This window comes from Numenius arquata, chromosome 5, assembly GCF_964106895.1.
Source record: "Numenius arquata chromosome 5, bNumArq3.hap1.1, whole genome shotgun sequence".
NCBI lineage: Eukaryota > Metazoa > Chordata > Aves > Charadriiformes > Scolopacidae > Numenius > Numenius arquata.
The window spans coordinates 25,995,490-26,017,484 of NC_133580.1; positions in this window are offsets into that span (position 1 = coordinate 25,995,490).

The window sequence follows — 21,995 nt, forward strand, 5'->3', positions numbered from 1 at the left end:
TTTCTGGCTTGTGAAGTTATGTGTGCGTACCAAATAATTTCTTTCCTGGGAGCCTCATTTACCATCTACACTGGTAGGTATTAGGTGCAGCTATATGAAAGCTAATTCAAAGTCACCATGGGTGATTCATAGAGGGAATATTTCCCTTCTGTTTAGATACGGGGAGACGATTTCTGATTAGCTGGCAGGTCTTCATGTTGGTATTTTAGGCAGATATCATTCAGGTCCAAAGTAGGGCAGCTGCTTATTGTTACAGTTGGAATTAAAATGCAAACATGTATTAAAGTTAATGTTCCCATTGGGAGCTCGGAACACAGTAATCGGAGGTCATAAACGTGCTTATGTTAAGTGAGAGAGTCAGGTTGTAACAAACCCCAGCTTTTTTCTGAAGTGTCTCCTGGATGCAGGTAACTCTTACCGGATACAGTTTTGTTATCCAGCCATCCAGAAAGGAATTCTGCAGAAGAGTGTTGGTATGGAAAGTGTGTGCTCCACAGGACTGTGGAGAATTTCCTGAAAACGTGTGAATTAATTAATTGCAAATTTATCTATTGTTTTCCTCTGTGTGAAATTGTTTACAAGTGGATTACAAAAAGCCAAATGCTTAAGCTTACTAAAGAAGGTGAGGGCAGTGGTGACACTCAGGTCCTATTCATTTGCTGCTCAGGAACTTGGTGTGCGTTCTGCGCTTAATGTTGTGTTTTGGGGTTGATTTTTAAGATGACACAACGATGGAGCTTTGAGCAGCGCTCTGCTTATTCCCCATCTCTGACATTGTCTATGCAGTTCTGGTACTAGACACAGAGCAGGCTGCACTGCTTTAACAGAGGCATCTCTTGATGCTTTTACACCCAGTCGCCCAGAAGCTCTGCCTTGGGAGAAAGGACAGCATCCACTGGAGCATCACAACTGATGCCAAGGAGCGAAAGCAGGGAGGGTGTCCAAATCTGGCTTGCTCAGAAGCAAAGGGGAGGTCAGTGGAATGATTCAGTACAGATGAAACGGGAGTGAAGTTCCCAATTTATCTTCCACGAGCAGAATGCCTCCAGCTCCAAAGCACAATGACTGTTTTTGACTTCTTCCCCACCCTGTGGCAGCAAGAGGAGAAGGCAAAGCCCCCCCCCTCTTCGTGATTGTTAGTAGTGCTGCTCCCCAGAGTGTTAAACGATCTTTTTTTCGTAGCATCTAGAAAGCCTTTTGCTGTCAGTGAGTACGTTAAGTAATAGTTTGGCTCTCAACGAGAGGAGACTTCTTGGTGGAAACGGAATAATCTAGCTTTCAACTGGGACACTGTGGTGCAGTCTAAGTGCTGGACTTAAATATGTTTTAAACATTCAATGTTTTAGACTTTTAGTTGCCTCAAGCAAACCGCGACCAATGTGTTGCCACAGCAACAGGAGTCCGATGCTTTTTGGGATTCCATTGACAATGTTTTGAATACTATTTTCAGCTAAGTGCATGTAAAATAACTGCAATTTGTAAAAGCTGTAATAACTACTTTAAATGGGTTTATGCCTGAAGAGAATTTTTTATACATAGGTATTCCTTTAAACTGAACCAAGAAGTTAAGGAAATTGTTTTAAAAAGCTCATTACCAAGTATCTAGGCTATTTCAATGGTTAAAATGTGTCAAAATAATCTTTCTGCAGTCTTCAGTTTTATTTATTCTTTGCCTAATATCATGTACTTAAGGTAATCTTCATTCATTTTTAACTACTGATAAAAAGTACAAAAAGGAGAACTGTTAAACGTCTTCCATGAAAAGTACTTTCTAAACCTCACTCCAGTCACATGTAAGAGAATAAATTGTGTGCCGTTTGCACGGTGTGATTTGGCACCCATATCCACTATGGAAGCAAAACTAGGTCAAGAATGCAACATCCTCGTTTCTAATTCTGTGATTCTGTAATGAAACTATTAATTTGAATGTATTAGTTCACTGTGGAGCTGATGATCTCCCTCATGGTTTTCACACCTACAGCCTGTTACAAACGATGTGAATGCCTTTTAAGCTGCAATAAAATCGTCTCTTGCCAGAGAGGGTAAAAAGCCTAATTTTTTAATATTCCAATATTAAATAAGCCTGGATTTCTTCAGTGTACTCAAAGGCTTACTTTATTTTTAGATTTCCATTTGACTGAGCAAGGAGTGAAGTTCAGTAATGTGCAATGTTGGCTGAAGGTCTGAGCACCTCTGAGTCCCTGAAAGAGAAGATGCAGGTGCAGGTATGCAAAGGAGGTGATGGTGGGAGGTCGCTTTCCTTGGAGAACCTTAAACAGACCAGAAGCTACTGGGTCTGGAGAGTATTGTTGGGGCTGTCTTCTGGATGGGCAACCAGCCACTATACTGCCAAAGTAGTATGGGGACAGAGAGACGCTGAGCTTCCATGAGATGCACTGATCATTGGTGGTGTGTGTATGTGGATAGGAGACTCCAACGCTTGGCTTCACAGAAGCTTTGCAAAGCCATCTTTATTGAGGCGTTATAGAAGGTAAGACCCCAATTTCCTGCATGTCAGTGGATGAAAGCAGAGCTATGCGCTGCAATCAGGGTAGATGTTTCTATAGGAGTATCTGGCCATTTCAACTTGGAAAGTTACAGTGCTCTGTAGATGTGTGGATGCTCAAGTTTGATTTTTTTTTTTTTTTTTTTTTTTTTCTCTTGCTGCTTCCATGAATCTACCCGTGGGCAAAACGACTAGTATTCAGATATTGCAGGCACAAAAATACCTCATTTGGCTACCGGTGACAGCCATACTGAAGCCTGATAGTCCAACACACATTAAAGTCTCGCTATTTGACTAATTTTGGAATTTTGTGTTGAGCTGAAAGTAAAGTGCAGCTTACTACAGGCTATTTTAATGCTAGGTTGGGCTTACGGGAGTCACGTCATTGTTGCAGAAGATCATAACTATAGAAATTGCGCAAGTCACTTCTTTAGGATATGGCTTGGAGAAAGCAATTAGTGGAGAGAATAAAAGATCATGTTTCCTTGCAAGAAAATTTTATCTTCTAACACAAGTATTTCTTGAGAAAACTGGGCAGACAAGAATGTCTGTAGAAAGGGAATTAAAGCAAATTGATTTAATTTCTATTCTTAAGATGACTGCATGGGGGCCCTTTGGGTGAAGGATTCTCTGAGCTCCCCCGTACCTGGTGATGTATGTCACTGCAAGGCACTAACGCACTGCTTCAAGGAGGTTGGTGTTTAAGCTGTGGGAGCACCTCGGGCTCTTAACGATCACATCTCGTTCCTGTAATATGACAACACTGAGAAGCAGCATAACACATTATGAGCACTAAGTGAATATGAAGGGCAATATTTCCATGTAAGCAGGTACAAGGCAAAATTTCGTGGTTTGTGTTTTGGTTTGGTTTTTTTGCCTTTTGTGTGTCTTTCTGCTCATATTCACTGCTCCTCTCTCAATTAATTTGCTCATAAGATCAGAAACGGAGGCCTTCTTTGGAATGACCGTTGCTATACATTGCTATGAATAATCGAGGGTGAGATCTACCTTGCGTTGTTCCAGGTTGATGTTGAAATAATTGCATTGCTGTCAACACCTATGGAAATAGGATAAGGCAAAAGGTCCTTGTAGGTGCGTAAATCTGTATTTACCTCAAAGGTAGACCTTCTAAATGGTTACTATTTTCTTTCCCGATCCTTGTGCTGTCCTCTGACTTTTAAAGAATTTTTGAGAATAAAGCCCTAAAAAATAGTGTATCTTTAAGAAAGTCGTCCTTCAAAAGAACAGCTTTTCTTTTTTGAGGAAAAAAGTGCCCAATTGAAACTTCAAAGGGATAACTGCACAGAACTGATTGAGTTCCTAATGCCTGAAAACACATCAAAGACTCCTGAATTTACAGTCCTCATATTTTATTCATGAGCTCCTTTAGAAGGAAATGAATCGGCATCAGTGAATTTACAAACAAGACACAAAGGAGGAGCTTTTAGAAAAGAACCCTATTTTAATGAGGGATGGGGGAACCTGCTCTAAGAAACCACTGTAATCAATACTGATGCAGGGAGCGGAGCAGAGTGCCTGACTGGATTAGGAAGTAGTTTAGCCTTTAACCGCCGAGTCTTCGTTTGCGATCCAGGCCTGATGAACAGCGAGGCCACGTCCATGTGATTATTTAGCTGGGAAGGCTTCGGTGCACTTTTTTTCTACTGCATCATTGTCCACATCGTAAAACGCCTGCCAAATTTTATGAGTCTTGACTCCAGTCCTGATTGAAAGAAAACTTCAGCCTCCAACCTCAATCTGAAGTGTGTCAGCGTGTCCTTGATCCAGCGCTGCCATGATTTCTTTGGAATGACAGGCTGATCTTGGTTTGAGAGGTAGATCGCTGCCTGGCGCTTGGGGCTCTTCTCATGACACTTCAGTTTGCGTCAAGTCGCGCAAGTCACATCAGCCAGTTTGCAGAATGGAGGTACTCATGTCAGCCTTGTGTAAAGCACCTTGAGTTCTAATGAAGGCAAATGCTGTGCAAGAGATCTGATTCCTTCTTCTGAATGGGCTTTTTTGTTTTCTGAATTTGTAGCTTGAAAACTTAGAAGACCAAGTCTTGCAGAAAAGAGGGTTTTGGACAGCGTTACCAGAAAGTCATCTAGACCAGTCTTCTGTCTAAGGCAGGACGAACTATTCCTTTTTCCCAGCAAGCATGTCTAATCTGTTATAGATACTCTATAAGAGAGAAACTAGTCTTCCCAGTTCTTCTTAGTTCATGTAGGTATGAGGAAAAATGTTTCTAATTTAAAATGGACTGGAACTGCCACAAGGAAAACTCTTCATACCCTACCCACTCTCCAGTCAGAGGTCATATGTGGCCCTTCTAAAATCTGCTAGCAGAGATAAATAGGGAAATAATTTGTAATATTTTCCCTTCTTTTTCGCCTAAGTTTGGGTAACCATCACCCTGGGCGTTTCACTGGAGGATCTGACTGTATCTCTAATTTTAGTTGCTCAGTTTGGTTAGTTGACTGCCCTGCCTATGGTCTTTGTGTGCCTACTGTAGGGTGTGGATTTTCCATGGTGTTTTGAAATATGCCCACTTTTTTCTTCTTTGAAGTGGGCTCTGAAGCATCCCCGATCTCCATTTCTGCCCCTAAGCTTCCAGAAAAATGTTAGAGGATGAGCCAACAGGCTCTGTCAAGTTTGGCTGGTGTGAGCACTTCCCTGGAAGATGATGTCAAAGGTCCCTGCTGCCCCTTGCTCAGCAGCTTTTATCAAATGAGGGTAGTGTTACTCTTGGAAATGTCTTTTCCCACTGTCTTTCTGACAGATAATCTTTAGATCCTTTTTCTTACTTCATGGGCTGATTTCTTTGTTTACCTTAAATATTCTCTTTTTTCTACACACTCCCAGGTCTTTTCTCCTATAGAAATGTTCTAAAAATGTGGAACCAGGTAATTAACATCTGCTCACTTCCGTGTCCCCAAAGAAGAGCAAAAATCAAGATATAAAAGCAAGTCTTTATGCTTTGTCCTTCCCCATTTGTTCTGCAGTACTGAGAAATTGAGATGTTAATGGGCAGGGCAGCAGTCCAGATACGAGCATGGTGCAGCAGGTGCTTGCTGGAAGTATATATGATTTTATGCCTGCCTCTGTAATTTGTAACTTAATGGTTAAAGAAGACACTACGTTTTTCTGAGGTGCTAGCTGATTGATTGAAAAACTTGACTGCAAATAAAGAGGTCTGGCATCTACTGTTCCAGAGACACTGACCTTTTTTTTTTTTAATTCCTCTTTCATCCTGCAAGCTTAGCCACGGTCTTTACCCTTTGTCTTTAATGCTTGGAGAATGCAGCCTTTCTAAGTCTAGTGTCTTTCAAAATGACTGGAATTTCTAAAGCTGACTATTCTAGTTGTTTAGGAAACCCAGTCATCTTTAATTGGTCATTTGTATAATGAAATAAAGCTCTCGCAGATCTCGGAAGGAGGAGGAAGAGGTTAAAATTGGAGCAGCTGATAATTGCTGAGAGGGCAGCACCTTCCTTCTCTGCAAAGAGCTCTGGATAGGAAAACTTTCAGTGAAATCACTGGCCCCTGTCTGGTTAGGGAGAGCTGTTACTGTTAGTCAGGATCACCAAGTGGAACATTTGCTTATATTTTCTTATGAAAACAAATATGGTTATTCCATATTCATGCAATACTTTGAGGTAGATAAATGATTTTCTATCAAAACTATTTCCATTTATAAGGAATCTTTTTGCATTACCTTAAGGATTATTAACAGGTTATCACTAAACTTTGCTGTGTCTTTTGATTTAATGTCACAGTCTGCAGTTGACTGAATTTGCATATACATAATTTTTTTCAGAGGTCTTAACATCTGAAGGCTTAATAAGAACCTCAGACCTTGCTGGAATGTTATGCCTTATTCATTGATTGTCTGATATTGACAGTGAAAGCTCTGCCTGTAGTTTTCTCACACTTTTGTAGCACTTCAGCCTCATTCCATCAAGCATGTTTTCACTCTATTAGGGAAATAAACCTAGAAGGCTTTAGACATTTGAGTGTTGCCAGGGAGCGCGTATCCATTCTTCTCCTTTATTGTCGCTTTTTACCTCCACCAGCTGTGAAGGGAAGTGAACATATGGGATAAAACCAGTCTCTCCCATCTCCTTTCGAAAGGAGTAAGTTGGCTGATGTTGGCAAGTACTGCATACTGTGAAATAGTTACTTTGATATATGAAGAGCCATATCTCTTTGGTGACCTCTTCCCTGAAGAGGCATGCCAGCTTGGTTATCAGAAGAGTTCATGGCTTGTTCAGGAACAGTTATAACCAATCTTTAAGTTGTCCTTGTGTCACCTTTCTTGCAAGCAAAGCATTTCGAAGAGATGAACTGTGTCCTTGAAGCTGTTTCCCCTATTCCCATTGTGGTGTTCATCCCTCCAGTAAGGGTCTTCCTCAAAACACTGCATGTAGTGAACTTTCCCCAGTAAGATGCACGATAAACATTTTTTTAGTATGTAGAGTCCATGTTGGATGTGAACGAGCAAAGCAAAAGCCAGAAGAAAAATCAGTTTAACATGCATTGCATCCCATGTGTTTATTATGAAGTTACAAGGATGTGACTTCTGTGGGCTCCTGCAGTTAGGGCTGGGAATATCGTAGCGTGCGATGTGTATCTCGGAGGTGATCTGTCTGAGGGGTAGGTCCTTCCACATCAGCACTCTTCCCAGGATACTTCAAGGCTACTCACATGGCATATTCCATTCCCTTGCAATACACCTTTTTTGTTTACAGTATGTGGGTTTAATTCATCCACAATAGGAATCTGTACTGTTGAGCCTTGTGGTTTTAATGATTGCCTGTCTGGATGAATAGTGAAACACACACGAACGAGACTCCTAAACTTATTTCGCTGTAGGAGCTTCTTCTACCCGTTCTGACAGTTTGTAGGGTTTGATGAATGATTTCAGTGATAGCTGGAGAGGAAAACTTTGTTTCTGTAACACAGTGGATTTCAAGAAGAGATCTGATCCAAAACACGTGCAGCTCTTACCCTGGGGGTTATGTGTAAAAAATGAAAGCCATGCAACCAACCATTTCCCATTTCCCCAAGAACTGCAAACCTTTGATGTGGCCTTTGCAGATCTATTACCCAGGGTCAGAATAAGACTACTATATGCCTCTTAACATAACGCTGCCTTTAATCAGATAAATTGGTATTACATGGAAAAGCTTCTAGGACATCTTAAAAAATATTTGACAAAATCATTTGGCAGTCTTACTCTGCATGAAAGTTCAATGGCACATTTCACATTTGACCTTCCTGGTAATGGGATTTTCTTTCTGTCGCGAAACAGTACGTCTTTTTTGCCTTGGCTCAGAACAGATCTAGCTGGTGCTAGCTAGTGGAGCAAGCGCAATGTTATTCACTGGAGTCTGATGTTAGATCTCTTTCCATGTAGGGATTTCGTGGGAATGGAGTCTCTGAAATACATGCTGGCTTGGTTCTTCCCTTTTCCCCTACCTTCGCTTTTGATTGGAAGCACAAATTTTTCATCAACTGCAAAATCCCTTGTAAAATTTAAAGTTGCAGATACGCGCAAGTAGCGAATCTGCCTTTAGTCTAGCTTTTAAAAGAAGTACTGCTCAAGTAGCTAAGTGGGTTTAGTACGCATGTGACACTGATAGGCTCTTAATGCTGTATTTCGGTGTTCCAAAATGTCTGCTTATCTGTGAAGAAGGCTGCCCGTGGTATGAATATTTGTAGTCAAGGCCCTCAAAACCCTTAGACTGCAAATGATTCTGGATACGACTGAAGTTATTTCCTGTAGATGCACCGTTGAATCCTTCGTAGCAGAACGGGGTCAGTACTTGTACGTGGCCGGATATCTAGAATTGGAAAATCAACCATAAAATTCAATCCATGTTGTTATCTAGCTTTTAAAATAATAGTCATAATTATTCAAATTACTTTGACAGCCATAATATATCTGGCTGCAGCAGTTCCCTTTATGCCATACTGGATGCCAGCTTCCAAGAAGAAAATACTGCAGAAGATCTGCAGGGGAGCAGAGAAATAAGCATTAATCCATTTGATAAGGTCGGTGGAGGGAAATAATCATAGAATGATAGAATACCAGGCTGGAAGAGACATCAAGGATTGTCTGGTCCAACCGTTCTTGGCAAAAGCACAAAGTAACATGAAGGTCGCTTGGCACTCTGTAGTTAAGTGTTTGTAGCCGTTATGAGGAATAACTATTCTGGGTTTATTTTGTTCTGAAACTGAATTTCCTCCGTGTGCTTTAGGAAGTATTGGCAGTTAACACATCGAGTACTTGATACCAAGGAAGTGACATCGAGTATTGAGGAATTAATGAGGTCTCTTAACAATTGGAAGCACAATGATGTTTTTAATTACTTCGCACAATGATTTTAAACTGTTGGAGCGATCCATGCTTTAGCAGCTCTCCCATTTCTATGGGATTAGGTGTTAGGCATGCCTAAAGCAATTTTGCAGTCAAATGTTGCAGGTGTTAATTAATGTGAAAATGACCAAGCTTTGCTTGTGTACTCAGCAGAGGCCTGAACTCAGGTCAAAAGAAATTACAGAAAGTTGGGTCAAGGTTAGTACAATGAGCTTCAGAGCAGACTGCCCATCTGCAGCTCAGGCCCAAGGCATCCAAACTGTGTTACAAGAAACAAATAGTAAAAGGCAGCCATCAGCACAAATACTGGATTTGATGCATTCATTTTGATGTCAATCGTACTCACGTTGCTTTGCAGGTGGCTTGTGCAGCTTTCTGCCATCATTTTGTTTCTCACTGCTAGGGTCCTAAAGGAGGAGGGACTAGGTTATTTCAAAGAATCACAGAATGATTTGGTGTTGGAAGGGACCTCTGGAGATCATCTAGTCCAACCCCCCTGCCAAAGCAGGTCCACCCAGAGCAGGTTGCACAGGAACGTGTCCAGGTGGGTTTGAATGTCTCCAGAGAAGGGGACTCCACCACCTCCCTGGGCAGCCTGTTCCAGGGCTCTGCCACCCTCAAAGGAAAGAAGTTCCTCAGCATGTTTAGGTGGAACTTCTTACAGTCAAGTTTGTGCCCGTTCCCTCTTGTCCTGTTACTGGGCACCACTGAAAAAAGACCGGCCCCATCCTCTTGAAACCCTTCCTTTAAGTATTTATAAGCATTGATCAGATCCCCCCTCAGTCTTCTCTTCTCCAAACTAAAAAGACCCAAGTCCCTCAGCCTCTCCTCCTAAGAGAGATGCTCCAGGCCCCTCATCATCTTTGTAGCCCTCTGCTGTACCCTCTCCAGCAGTTGCCTGTCCTTCTTGAACTGGGGAGCCCAGAACTGGACCCAGTGCTCCAGATGGGGCCTCCCCAGGGCAGAGCAGAGGGGCAGGATGACCTCCCTCGACCTGCTGGCCACACTCTTCCTGACGCACCCCAGGATGCCATTGGCCTTCTTGGCCACAAGGGCACATTGTTGGCTCATGGGTATCCTGTTGTCCACCAGGACTCCCAGGTCTTTCTCCTCAGAGCTGCTCTCCAGCAGGTCAGCCCCCAACCTGTCCTGGTGCAGGGGGTTAATCCTCCCCAGGTGCAGCACCCTACACTTGCCCTTGTTGAATTTCATCAGGTTCCTCTCTGCCCAACTCTCCAGCCTGTCCAGGTCTCACTGTATGGTAGGACAACCTTCCGGTGTGTCAGCCACCCCTCCCAGTTTAGTGTAATCAGCAAACTTGCTGAGGGTGCATTCCATCCCTTCATCCAAGTCATTGATGAATATGTTGAAGAGGGCTGGACCCACTACTGATCCCTGGGGAACACCACTAGTTACGGGCCTCTAACTAGACTCTGTGCCACTAATCCCAACCCTCTGAGCTCTGTCTTTCAGCCAGTTTTCAATCCACCTCACTGTCCATTCATCTAACCCACACTTCCTAAGCTCACCTATGAGGGTGCTGTGGGAGACTGTGTCAAAAGCCTTGCTGAAATCAAAGTAGACAACATCTACTGCCCTCCCCTCATCTATCCATCCAGTCATGCCATCGTAGAAGGCGATCAGGTTAGTCAGATATGATTTCCCCTTGGTGAATCCGTGTTGACTACTTCTGACAGCTTTCTTTTCCTCCATATGCTTTGAGATGATGCCCAGAACGAGCTGTTCCATCATCTTTCCAGGGATGGAGGTGAGGCTGACCGGTGTATAGTTTCCCAGGTCCTCCTTCTTGCCTTTTTTGAAGACTGGGATGACACTGGCTTTCCTCCAGTCCTTGGGCACTTCTCCTGTTCTCCAGGACCTTTCAAAGATGATGGAGAGTGGCTCAGCAATGAATTCTGGCATCTCCTTCAGCATTTGTGGGTGCATCCCATCAGGACCCATGGACTTGCGGATATCCATTGTACTTAACTGTTCCTCTAACTTGATCTTCCTTAACCAAGGGGAAGTCTTCCTTCGTCCAGACTTTCTCTGTTTCCTCCAAAGTCTGGGACTCCTAGCCTGAGCAGTAAAGACCGACGCAAAGAAGGCATTCAGCAGCTCTGCCTTCTCTGCATCCTCTGTCACCACGGCACCCATCTCATTCAACAGCAGGCCCACACTTTCCCTAGTTTTCCTTTTGTCTCCAGTATACTTGAAAAAAACCCTTCTTTTTGACTTTGCCAGGTTTAATTCCAAGGAGGCTTTGGCTTTCCTCGTTTCATCCGTGCATACTCTGATGGCATTCTTGTAATCTTCCCAAGGGGTCAGTCCCTTCTTCCACCCACTCTAAACTTTCTTCTTCCACTTGAGCTTTTTCAGAAGTTCCCTGCTCAACCTCGCAGATCTCCTGCTTCCCTTATCTGATTTTTTTGCTCTTAGGGATGCACCGATCCTGAGCTTGGAGAAAGCAATATTTGAATATCAACCAGCTCTCTTGAGCCCCCCTACCTTCCAGAGCCCTAACCCATGGGATTTCTCCAAGCAGTTTCTTGAAGAGGTCAAAGTTAGCCCTCCTGAAATCCAAGATTTCAATCCTACTTGTTGTTTTGTGCATACTACCCATAATCCTGAACTCTATTTTTTTCATGATCACTGCAGCCAACACTGCCCCCAACCTTAATGTCCTCCACCAGTCCCTCTTTGTTTGTCAGAACTAGGTCCAGTAGTACATGTCTCCTTGTTGGTTCCTCCACCACCTGCATCAAGAAGTTGTCATCAATACACTGGAGGAACCTCCTGGACTGTACATGCCTGGCTGTGTAGCCTTCCCAGCAGATACCAGGGTGATTGAAGTCCCCCCTGAGAACCAAGGCCTGTGATTGTGAGGCTACTTTCAGTTGACTGTAAAAGGCCTCATCGACTTCCCCATCCTGATCAGGTGGCATGTAATAAACACCCACAACAGTGTCCCTCACACTGGCCTGCCCCTTAATCCTCACCCACAAGCTCTCAACTCTCTCTTCATCTGACCCCAGGGAGGGCTTTGGGGACATCTCCTCACTCTCTATCCATTCCTTAACATAGAGGGCAACACCTCCACCCCTCCTTCCTCGCCTGTCCCTTCTGAACAGCTTGTAGCCCTCCATAGCCACACTCCAGTCATAGGATCTGTCCCACCAGGTTTCATTTCCTTTTTGCCCAGATGATCGCAGACTGGTAACTTGAATTCCTGCTTTCAGGGTCACATTTCTCTGATTAGACTCCTATCTAGAAACATTCGTCTTCACTCCATAAAGTGTGTCAGGGAAGAGACTTCCTCTCAAGGGAAGTCTTCGGTAGGAAACTTCTTGAGGACTCCTAACACACTCCTAAGCAGCATCTGAAATCTCTACCCGCAAGCTGAGCTGATGTTGCTTTGGAATGCTGACCTCTCCTCTTTTAAGCAAAAATTGGCAAGAAGACATAATTGTTAGCTGTGTGAGTTGCTCTGCTTATGTGAAATAATCCTTGTATGGAAGAGAGAAAGAAGGATGGGTTCAGTCTGTGGAGAAAGACCCTTCAGTAAAGATGCCAGTGGTATATGAAATCCCAGCTGCTTTCTGCTGGCGTGTGAGTTTTAGGGGAGCCGAAGGATGAAGGAGGTTCCCTGAAGTCTTAAGCCGAGGGATTGTTAGTCCTGAGGACTGTGGAGAGGACTACGGATGCTCCAAGTGGTGGACTGATAGCCTTTAAATGGAATAGCACATCTAGGCTGCTGACTTGCTTCTAGAGGGGCTTAAGGAGAGGGGTTTCTAGCATAACAGTTTGTCCTGCAACCCAACCGTGATACTCTGATACCAGTGTGAAATCCGAGTAACCAGATTTCAAAAGGGACTATTAATACCCTATTATTCTGAGAAATCAGGAGAAAATACAATTTTATCTCAAGTTACTTGAGAGTGACCGTGGTAGAAGCGACCTGGGAGTTTAGCCTGGGAAGCTCCTCACAGGGTCCGAGGGATGGATGTGGGGCCACCTGTGCTTATCAAAAGGCAGACTGTCGGGTGGGAAGCTATGTGGGACTGAGAGAAGGATACCTTCTCCCTAGCTGATGCAGCGACTCGCTTTCCCGCTGATCAGCAAACTGAAGTGGCTCAGTGCGGGGCTGGAGGAAGGCCAGGGCTGGCACAGAGGGGATGCAGGGCCACAGTCTGTGATGGATAAAAAAGGCCAGGACTGTGACAGCAAGCGATTAGATTGGCCCAGGCTACTTTGGAAGTAGAGGCTTAATTTTCTTAATTTTTTTTTTTTTTTTTTTGAGACTTGGATAGGTTTTGTGTTAGTACCTTTCCCAAAGGTTTCTCCTGCTCCTTGAGTCCTAGCGAGCTCGCTGGCCTCTGTGCGGCACCGTGTGGCTCCGACTGCGCTGCATTCCTGGTGCTTTCCGCTTCCTCAAAGTATATATGCCCAGTGAAACATCTGAGCTGAAGGTGCGAGCTGTTCAGCTAAACCCACTTGTGAAAGTCTAAAAAGAAGCATCCTTGAAACCACGATTTTTCCTAAATAAGCAGTTTTGGACCTCAGAGGCTGAAGGAGGTGGAATTTACATGGGAGGGAAATAGCATGGGAAGGAACAGAAGTCTGTTGCTGAGATGGTCTGCTGGCAATGCCACATCAAAATGGTCTCTTAGGTACACAGAAAAGTACTGATTGGATTGGAAACCTCTGGAGTCAAGGAGGCCCTTTGAAGAGGTGGTGCAGCACTCGGACAGCTGTTCCTGCATATGGCCCTGGGACACGGAGTTGAATCACAGAATCACCGAATCACCTAGGTTGGAAGGGACCCTTTAAGATCATCTAGTCCAACCAATGAGAGAGAAAAAAAAAAAAAAACAAAAAACCACACACACACAACACACCACACACAACCCGCACACACACCACCACACCACCCAACACTAATCCATATCCCCGAGCACCATGTCAACTCCTCTCTTGAATACCTCCAGGGATGGTGCCTCAACCATCTCCCTGGGCAGCCCATTCCAATGCCTGATAACCCTTTCAGTAAAGAAATATTTCCTAATATCTAACCTGAACTTCCCCTGGCGTAACTTGAGGCCATTACCCCTTGTCCTATCATCTATAACTTGGGAGAAGAGACCGACCCCCGCCTCTCTACACCCTCCTTTCAGGTAGTTGTAGAGAGCGAGAAGGTCCCCCCTCAGTCTCCTCTTCCCCAGACTGAACAACCCCAGCTCCCTCAGCCTCTCCTCACAAGACTTGTGCTCCAGACCCCTCACCAGCTTCGTTGCCCTTCTCTGGACCCGCTCCAGCACCTCAATGTCTTTCCTGTGGTAGGGGGCCCAAAACTGGACACAGTACTCGAGGTGGGGTCTCACAAGTGCCCAGTACAGGGGGACGATCACCTCTCGGGTCCTACTCACCACGCTGTTCTTGATACAGGCCAGGGTATTGAAGTTCCCATCTCTCTTCCTTCTGCGTTTTCTCTGCGATGCTTCAGTAACGCAAATCCCTCTTCACCTGGGAGCCTTGGTGGCTTATACTGTCCTGACTCATGTGACCAAGAATGGCATCTGTCGTGGTTTATAGCTCCAGGCAATTTGGATAGCAGTCTAAAGTGGATGCGAAATAAATAAATGATGGGCTTGGGGGGGGTGGTGGAAAAAGCGTGCACGGCTGCATTTCAGAGGTTACTTGTGTTGCAGTTCGAGCGGTTGTTCGCTGCCAGTTTCTGGCTGTGTCTTTGCAGTTGTAGGTAACTCTCTGGAAAGCCACTGTAGTGCAGGAATCCATCTTTATTAGAGAGCTTCCCTGAGACAGACTAACAAAGGCCGCAAGTCTGGTATGTATTCGTGGAGGGTGATATTGCAGACTTTCATGGCTTGTGCTTGTACCTCTGGATATTGGTGTGTGGGCTCAGTCACCTTCTGGTACTGACTTTTTTTTTTAAATCCCTGTTATTACCTCTAAACTTTGTTTCTGCTGTATTCAAATCCCCACGTCTTTTGTTTAAAGATGATTGACCCAGGAGGTCAGTTACTTTGGGTGTGCAGAATAGCGATTAGAAGAAACTGAAAACGAGCATGTGTACTGTATGTATGACACGCTCTTCCTGTTAGCAGGAATGGGGTGGTAGTTAACAGGAGATAAGCAGGGCTGGCTGGCTGCTGACGGGAAGACCTTCCTTTGTATCGGTTCTTGTCCTGTTAGCAGGAATCTGTTCCCTCTTTGGTACTTGAAAAGATGAGTTGATAAGCTGCCTGTGCTGGGAGATGATAGGTGACTCGGACCCAACGGCTGGGAGATGGGGTGGTTGTTCGCCAAGTTGGGGCTGTAGGTCTTTGCTGGCCTGCGTGCGGAGACTCGGGTAATGACGCTCTGATCTGGGAGATGGTGGGCCCTTGCAGCTCCCTTTAACCAGAGATGGGATTCATAATGGATAGTCATTCCCATCTGCCTGCTGGGGTTGTGGAAGTTACCCCAGGGTTATAGGTAGCATGGTTGCCTGAGCACAGGGGTGCTCAACCCCCATGATAGCACAAAGAGAAATGTGTGACTCGATGAGTATTGACAAAGTGACGCAGATCCTTTCAAGGTTTAGAAAGCTTTGGCTCTGTTTGGGGATTTAACAGCAGCTTTGCACAGGTCCTTTGTCCAGGTCCCTCTTTACAGCATGTGGTAACAGCTTGTGCCAATGCATGTCTCTCTAATCTCAGTCTGTGTTTTCGTTCTGCTATGTTTTCCAATGAACATTTGACTGTTGGTTTTGAGTTCACATGTTTTAGATATGCAATTTATACACAAATTCCTTGCATTGTGCTTTTTTTTTTTTAAAGGATGACCAAGATCAACTGTAGGAATGATTAAGTATAATGCGTATCAAAATAGGTACATATAGGTAAAAATTTAAACAATAGCCATCTGAATTAAGATGCCCCCTTCTTGGCAATAAAAAAAATAATAGTACATATGCCTAATTAAATGTTGAATAATCCATATTATTTTCATGCAAGCTCCATAATGGAGTTCTTGGTCTTCATCTTCACTGAAGAAATGTACACAGAATATTAACTCTACCTTTTATTGTACTGTAATTTTCTTCATTAAATTTTGTACCAGTAAAGTAATAAAGGCATAAATGTTCTCACAAACCCACTGTCTCAGGTTAGTAAACATCATTTATTTCCTCAAAAGAGATGCTGTGGTTTACTTTAATGGAGCAACATCTGTTCTTTCAGAATTAAATGAGTTCCCTGAACAATAATTAATAAAATATTGCCACTAAATACAGCTGGCATATTGTTTATAATAATAATATAAAACCATGCAATTGATGGAAACAAGAACACAGTAAGTGCCCTTGTCTGCTTCCCCCCCGCCACCTTCCCCAATGGGTCTCTCAGCAAAGAACTTCACTAGATAGTTGACTTGTTGGTCTGAATGCTTAAACACTGAGAGTTCGTTTTGCTGGAAAGAGTTGATGTGTTCCTGGTAGCAATAACTGTAGAAAGATTTCTAGTTCTTCTGATTGTGTGATGCTGTGGAGTTAGTAAGCTGAAAGCATTCTACTGAGATGCTCCAGAGTCTGTGTGTGCAAAAAGAGTCCTGATGAAGGTTATTGGTTTTTTGTTTTTTTTTATAATGTTCCTCCCCAGCAGAGCTCACTAGTCATGAGAACGTGTCACTGGCCTTTCACGCATCAGCGTGCAGCAATTCCTCATTCTTTGGAGTGGATTTTGAGAGCTGCAAATAAGAATTAAATTCCTCAGAGAATGACAAGAGAAGAATGGTGAGTGTAGTCACTTGATTTTCTTTTTTTTTTTTTTTTTTTTTTTATTATTCTAAAAATATTAAGTTGCATTGCACTCATGTTGGACATCAAATGGTTGGGAATTCTTAAGTTTGGTAACCATTTCTACTGTAACTTTGCTCCTGGTCATTCATTGCAATGAGGTTTACCATCTCATGTGGTAGCTAAACAGGACAGGTTAACATGTTGATGATGGAATTAATAATGTTGTAGGAAAGGAATGTTTTCTGTAAGCAATTGATTGCTATATCCATGTTATATAATGATACTGGAATGTATTTTCCTCTGGCCAATTACAGTTACAACAACAATTACAGGTTGGTCTTTATCCTTTTTCTGTTGGGTTGGTTTTTAGGGTTTTTTTGGTTGGATTTTTCTCTCTATGGGCTTATGTTGTCGAAGAGAAAGGGAAGACTGCGTAATTGACATAATGTCCCTTTATTTTTAATTTCCCTGCATTAATTCCTTCAGTAACACCTTTGCCCATTACGTTTACATGTCACTTGATCTAAGGCTGACAGCATCTGTAGGCAGGTTAGTTTTGGAAAGAGCGTGTTGGGATTTGCCTTCCCTAGAAGCATGCATTTTCATTGAAAGGGAAGCAAGTGGTTAAATCTGGTAGTGGTGAGAAGGTTTGATGTTCTATAATGGAGGAAAACCACTTTCAAACAGTTCAAGCTCTACAACTGTTAACGATACGGACTATTAAAGGGATAGCAATCAGCTTACACATCAGACACACAGATTGAATTCTTGCTGCTTGTCATATAACCAAGGGTAAAAGTATTTTTCAGTGACTCTAATAATGCTGTCATAATGATTCTGAGCAAGCCTCATCCAGATGTTGCAGAGTTCTTGCTGTGGTATTTATTCATAAATCTTGTTAAAAAATAATCAGAGAAAACATGTCTCAATTATAACCATCAAAACTCTGTGACAATGTTCATGCAAATGCAATAATAATCCAAATGTGTTGACACAAAACTTGTGCAATACATTACTGGTATATCTGAGCCTGCTGATTAGAGCTCACCAATTAATACAAAACTAACTTCTTCCAAGTGAAAGTGGAAATGTAAGTTCCCCTATGCATGAATGATTTGATTATGCCCTCTTTGTGCGTATGCGTGTGACTGCTGGGACTTCTACGATACTTAAAATTCATAAAGATTTTCGTATGTGTTAACTTGTGCGCTCACAACTCCTATGACTCCTCCTATACGATTGCTTTTATCTGATCATGGTGTATGATACCGTTTCATTCAAGTGCCTGGTTGTGTAACATAGGTAGAGAAGAATATGAAGGTGAAACAGAATATGTATTGAACAACCTATAGGACAAAACAGTTTGCATAAACTAGGATATCACCACTCTTCTTTCAAACACCTGATTGTGCAGCCACAGCAGTCTGCTTTTCGTTTCCCTCTGCTAAGTTGTATTTAAAGAAGCAAAAAATACTTTAATACTGCTTTTCCCTCTAAATAATCTGCCGCCCTGTTATAGGAGTACTACCCAGTTACAGTTACCACTGGGAGAGGATGGTTCTGAGCTGATGATTCTGTTAGGATGTGATCATCCCACGACAACTGTGAAGCTTTAAGACGATTTGTGAATGCCAAAAAGAAGCAACCTAACTTGGGAATTGTAGCATTGCCATGCAAAGTATAATTTGTAAGCGAGAAGAGCCCGGGGATAATTCTCAAAGTTTAGGCTCAACATTATGTCCAGATGAGCTTTTTGGGGGCTGCAGTGCTCCAATGAAGCGTTGAGGGTATCGACACTTCAAGACCTGACTGGCCAAATGTATTTTAGCAAGTTCAGGAGCATTCCAAGTAGCTGCATGGAAGAAGGCTACGGACACTTTGTTATTTGACATGCAGTAACTCGTTGATCCCTAGTAACTTGTTTGTGAGTCTCGGCACACGGTGGGAGAAGTTAAGACTCTAGCTAAAAATTTGTAGCAAACTTGATAGAAACGAGTTCTCACGCTGCAGGATGGAAAACACGGAGCCCAGGCTTGTTAGCTGCAAATTGATTCTCTAAGCTGCAACTATGCAAGCCCGAGCTTTCAGTAACGTTTTGGGCTGTTGCAAACGTTTCCCTGGGATTCAGGTACCTCTGATTGCCTTACGCCATACCAGAGGGCTTTCCTGTCTTATCTCTGACCACCGGCAGGCACTTCCTCCTCTCCCACCACCACCAAATCAGCCTACACGGCTTCTGGATTGGCACGAAGAGCTACCGTTTCCATCCTGTGGAGCAGTGTGCAGAAGAGGTGTGCAACTCTTGCACTAACACTTGGGGTAAAGGATTTTTACATCCCGTCTTGGTGCTAGCCAGGCATTAGAAAATTCTATTAAATTCAGATTGGGTGGAGGTGAAACTGGAAATAAAAGAACACAAAGCATTCCCAATGAAACCCAACTTACAAACTAGATCCAAGCTACGAATCTCTGAAGAAATTATAGGTGGAGAAATGAAAGAAAACCGCACTTGATATAAATTTACTGATCTACAAAGTATCTCTCCTTGTACTCAGAAGAGTTTCTTTAGACTCTTTCCTCGTGAGAGATTGTGTCCTCTTGCATGCCCTACATCTCAGCCTTGTTTTATACAGAGATCTCTTGGAAGAGGATCCTAGCTCTTACACCTGACGACTTGTAGTCCTCCAGGGGTTTCTTTGAGTCATCCTATTTTCTCCTCCAAAATGCATTTACCTTTGAGTTATTCAGGGAATACAGTTTTAGCTTCTGCTGGTAAAAGGACTCTTTCACTTTTTTGAAGATGCAGGTGCTACTTTTGCAGACTGGATGACATTTCCTGTCCTGGACTGGCCTAGGGGTCATTCCTTAACTGTGAGAGTTATTTTCATCCCACTCACTCCCACGGTGAGCCAATTTGTATGCTTCAGTGTGAAGTGTCTCCATCCACTAAGCCTGTCTTTCTTCATGCACAAGCTGATGTAAAATGTATGTAGCTCATTTTTCCTTTTGAGAGCGGATGCTTTGGGTGAAAAATAGGTTTGGAGTGATTGACTCTTCAAATCAATCTTTGGTACTGTAACACACAGAATTGAGCTGCTATAGCTTTCTTTGTCCTTGCAAACCACACTGCGAGGCAGGAAAGTGCTGTTCTCTGTTATATACCCAGCAACCCAGAGCGCAAAGAGGCTTAAGAGGAGATTCCTCCAAGGATTTCAGCAGTCAGTATTGTTTAAGTGCCCCTCTGTGGCTAAACCGGTGTGCAGGCCATAACCCTCCTACTGAAAACTAGAAGTGCCCAAACTGACTTTGCATCTTAAGTCCTGTGTGTTCTCAGAGCTGTCGTCGTCCCATCTGGGCACAGGAAACAAGCAACCATCTTCAGGCTGGATGGATGGGCCGAGGCCAATGGGATGAGGTTCAATAAGGCCAAGTGCCAGGTCCTGCCCTTGGGTCACAACAACCCCAGGCAACGCTACAGGCTTGGGGCAGAGTGGCTGGAGCTGCTGGCAAAGGACCTGGGGGTGTTGGTGGCCAGCCAGCTGAACATGAGCCAGCAGTGTGCCCAGGTGGCCAAGAAGGCCAACAGCATCCTGGCCTGTGTCAGGAACAGCGTGGTGAGTAGGACTCGGGAGGTGATCGTCCCCCTGTACTGGGCACTGGTGAGGCCCCACCTCGAGGGCTGTGTCCAGTTTTGGGCCCCTCACCACAAAAAAGACATTGAGGTGCTGGAGCGGGTCCAGAGAAGGGCAACGGAGCTGGTGAGGGGTCTGGAGCACAAGTCTTGTGAGGAGAGGCTGAGGGAGCTGGGGTTGTTCAGCCTGGAGAAGAGGAGGCTGAGGGGAGACCTTCTCACTCTCTACAACTCCCTGAAAGGAGGGTGTAGCCAGGGGGGGGTCGGTCTCTTCTCCCAAGGAACAGGCGATGGGACAAGAGGAAATGGCCTCAAGTTGCGCCAGGGGAGGCTCAGATTGGATATTAGGAAAAAATTTTACACGGAAAGGGTTATTAAGCCTTGGACTGGGCTGCCCAGGGAAGTGGTTGAGGCACCATCCCTGGCGGTATTTAGTAGACCAGTTGACATAGTGCTTAGTGACATGGTTTAGTGATGGGTTGGTTTTTTGTGTTTGGTGGGTTTTTGTTTGTTTGTTTGTGGGTTTTTTGGTTTTTTTGTTTTTGTTTTTTTGTTGTTGTTGTTGTTTGTTTTGCTTTTTTTAATCAGAGTTAGGTTGATGGTTGGGCTAGATGATCTTAAAGGTTTCTTCCAACCTAGATGATTCTATGATTCTATCCCTGCCTAGGCATTTCTCTGCCTGTGTTTTGAGGGTCTGAGAAGAGATTGAAGGGGGTGGAGAAGCTCATGTTCAAAAGCTCTTGAACAGCAGTGCAGCAGCTGCTGAGGTAGTGCCTTTGGAATGTGGGGAGAGAAAGGTTTGATGCCCATCTATGCTTAAAACGTTCAAAACCTTTAAACCTTTCAAATCTCCCAGTAGAATAAGCAATAGCCTGGCAGCTAAGACGTTTTATGGCAGGAATAAATTGTTCTGTCACAAAATCTCTGAGCAGGAAATAATGCCAGAGTGGAGTGGACTTGCTGGTGGGTAGAGTCAGCTTGGCAGAGAAGTCAAGTCCTTGCTCCACAGACATCATGTGCTCTCTGTTAGACTGTCACCTGGTCAAAAAAGGTACTTCCATCCCCTCGTGGTGCTGGCTTCTGATCTCATCCTCTCTATAGCTCCAGTGTCACTGTGTTGATCGCAGCAATTCCCAGGTCTCCCGAGTAACTTGCCTCCTATCCCACAAACAGGAAAGCTCATGGTTCAGCACGGAGTTGAACCAACTGTCAAGCTAGTGCCCTGCAGGCCTAAGTAACCATCTTTCCAGTAACTTGATATTTGTTACCCCTTATTTCTTTGGGCCTGTAGTTGTTAGTCAGGGTATCAAGGCCAGAGGCCTCTTGGTGAAAGACAAAATAGCGAGCTGTGAAGTATTGGAGAACGGAGGTTTACAGCAGATGTGGAAGTTCAGGAAATTTTCCTGGAGCAGTCATGTTCAGTACATGCTGAAGGACTTTGAAGTGATGTGGCTTGCGTGCTAGTTTGGATGCCTGTTATCTCCAGTTGGCATTGAGCACCCTGCACCTGGGGTGGTTTCAGCCAAAAGGACTCTTTTGTGCTCACCAAAAGCACTCTGTGATCCAAACCAAACAACTGAAGCGTCACGTTCTTCAGCTGCTCTTGCTGTTGCTCTGTGGCTGGTGTTGGACCACGGGCGAGTGCTTTGGGAGGAGATGGAAGATGTGCCATATGAACCGC